Here is a 3,263-nt window from a genome sequence, read left to right on the forward strand (position 1 = left end):
AAAAAAAAAAAAAAAAAAAAAAAGACAAAAAAAAAGAAAAGGAAAAAAGGGGACTGTTTTTTTTAGTGTTTTTGTCTGAAAGTGAGAATTGGATGGCTGAGGTTTAAGGTTGGAGGTCAAAGGAAGCTAGAATCCAGGGGGAAACAGATAGGTATAGTAACCACATCTCCATCTGTCCCTCCGAAATGGACGGCGAAGATGGGCGGGCCAATAGGCGGCTCAAGATATGCATTTCAGATCAAAAAAAAAAAAAAAAAAACAAAGGTCGTTAAATTTTTTGTCTCTATTTCAACAACCTTGTACTCCCAAGTTTTTTGGTTTCTGCTAATGTGCCACCTCACCTGTATATCTTAATTAATCACTTCTTTTTCTCTTTTTAATTAGTCATCAACTAATTGTTAGATCGTGCAGTTGCATATGAAGAATGTTTAAATGAAAGGTAACAACTTCCAAGTGCTCAGGAGAAAAAAAAAAAAAAAAAAAAAGAGGAAGGAAGCAGCCAATTTAGTTGGTTAAATCAGTTGTTTCAATAAAATCTAGAACAGGGGTTCATAGAAAAGAAAGTGTTATCTCTCGGAATGTAACTATTGGTCAAAGAGAATATATATTTGATGCCTTTACGACCCCATATGCTAGGATGACGTGGTAGTGCCACATTAGCAAAAAAAATTGAGAAAATTTTACTTAATTTTTTAAACTTTTAGCGCTTTTGTAATTACTAGTTGGGATGGCACGTGCTTGGTTCCCTGTGTTATGTATCATTATAATTGTTAACATTATAATTTTAATACCATACATATATTATAAAATATATTTAATATATAGATTATTGAAAAGTATATATTGAATTTTTTTTTTTAAAAAAAAAAAAAACTATAAAATTAAGTAAATATGATATACCAAATGAATTCAAATTAAACCTAGGGATGCCACCCATCTATGTGAGAGAAAAGAAACAAACAAAACAAAAACAAATATTTAAAAAAAAAAAAAAAAAAAAAAAAAAAAAGAGAGTAGAAAAGTGTTTAAAGAGCATAAATCCATCAGAGTATCCCTGATTTTATAACAAAATAGTTTTGGCACCAGTAGCACCAAATACTACGCCTTACCCAAAACGAGGCACCAAATATCATTAGTTACACACGAAACATGACCATATGTCACAACTAATTTTTAATCAACAATCAAATCTTTCTTTTTGATAGAAAAATTATGTAATTAACCTGTAATTCTGTTACAAAGTAAACCTGACATACAACATTGACCATCCCATGAAACTATAAGATTGCATAAAAGAATGCTGAGTCACAACAAATTGGATAAGGAGGAACTTTGTACATACATGGTATGTAACTAAGCTACATTAGTACGTTGCTTCACTGATTTACAAAACAAAAAAATCTACAGCCAAATTCAAGGCCGCTTCTTTCTCCATGGATTACGAAAAAGCCATTAATTAATGATTTCGATTCATGGCTAGAAAGATTGTACATAGAAGAGTAGCAGAAGTATAAGCAAACAAACATATTGACAAGCAATAACCTTTTTCCGAGCTGGATGACCGGAACTTTGTCCCAATATGCTCTTGAAATCCAACTCCAATTCATTCTCTGCTTTCACAAGAAAAAATACCATCATTGCACTTAATAGCACACGTGAATATGGTAAAAAGAAAAGAAAAGAAAAAAACTACTACTTTTCAAATTGAGAGAAAACCAATGAAATTACTCGTGTTTTCTTCCCTCATATAGGCATTTAGGGAGGTGCAAGCACCCTTTTTTGCAAAATCAAAACCCCATGTTAATACAGGTCCCCATCTTAAAGAAAAAGGGGAAAAAACTTTAGACAAGGTTAGCATGCATATAAATAAAGAGGAAGGCATACAGAAACTGTGCCATAAAAACTCTTAGATTGCTCGCATCACTACAAAAATATTAAGGTGTAGTGACGTGGCAACTGTTCATACGAATGGTGCCACGTCACTATATTGTAACGTGTTAAAAGATAACACGTTACCATAACTTATAGTAACGTGGTATTTTTTACACGTTACAATATAGTGACGTGCAAAAATAGCACGTTACCATAATAGTAACGTGGCAAAATGCCACGTTACCATATTGTAACGTGGTAAAATGCCACGTTACCATATGCTAACGTGGCATTTTACCACGTTACTATATTGTAACGTGGCATTTTACCACGTTACAATATGGTAACGTGGCATTTTGCCACGTTACTATATTGTAACGTGGTAAAATAGCACGTTACAATTTGTCCAAAAAATAATTATAGTAATTATTTTTGGACAAAATAATTTGTCCAAAAAATAATTACAATTTGTCCAAAAAATAATTTTACCACGTTATCTTGATAAAAAAAATTATTTATTTACCAAGATAAATATTAATAATAATTTGTCCAAAAAATTATTTAAAAAAATATTAATAATAATTTTGATTAAAAAAATATTGGGGCTTACAACTTTGTGATAATTGCCCTAGAAAGATCTCATGCTAAATATTAATATTGTGAGTCCCCAGAGAAAGATCAAAACTTAAAAAATATATAGCTAAGATATGCCTCTACAACAGAATATGCATTAGTGGTTGTGTTTTACAACACTAAATGCATCATTACTACTTCTTATGTGTCAAGCATGGTAGACGCTATCAGTTCTATAATATTAACACTATGCTTTATTTCATAGGATATGCAGTAATTGATAAGATTAACCCTATCAATTAATTAACCAAATTAAGGAATTGACAAATGTATATCAATCCCTTAACATACATGGTGAAAATATATATATATATATCAATTTGATTATGTGTAATCAAGTTGATAATTATCAATTAATTAACTTAAAATAAATTTAGTTTAATTTCATAATTGGAAGTATTATGTAATATGATGTTTAAATATATCAAGAACTATGATTATATATTAAGCTTGATGTATGATTTGCAAGTATATATATTAATATAAATTACAGGTTTATATCAATTAATTATATATATATATATATATATAAAATATATATTAAGAGTTATAATATATATATATTAAGCTTAATTATCAACTTAATATCATATATTTATATCAATTAATTATATATATATATATATATATAATATATATTAAGAGTTATAATATATATATATTAAGCTTAATTATATCAACTTAATATCATATATTTAAATCAATTAATTATATATGTATATATATATATATATCTATTATTAATATATATATATATA

The 3,263-nt window shown here is 28.3% G+C and overlaps 1 long non-coding RNA gene across 1 annotated transcript in view; it reads right to left on the reverse strand.

Moving 5' to 3' along the window:
• Positions 1-1,297: 1,297 nt before the first annotated feature.
• LOC132188853 (uncharacterized) overlaps positions 1,298-3,263 on the reverse strand; it is a 10,141-nt gene continuing 8,175 nt past the window's right edge. The window contains exon 4 of the long non-coding RNA XR_009440926.1: positions 1,298-1,610. This is a non-coding gene — a long non-coding RNA (uncharacterized LOC132188853). The remainder of the gene's footprint in view (positions 1,611-3,263) is intronic.

This window comes from Corylus avellana, chromosome ca7, assembly GCF_901000735.1.
Source record: "Corylus avellana chromosome ca7, CavTom2PMs-1.0".
Classification (NCBI taxonomy): Eukaryota; Viridiplantae; Streptophyta; class Magnoliopsida; order Fagales; family Betulaceae; genus Corylus; species Corylus avellana.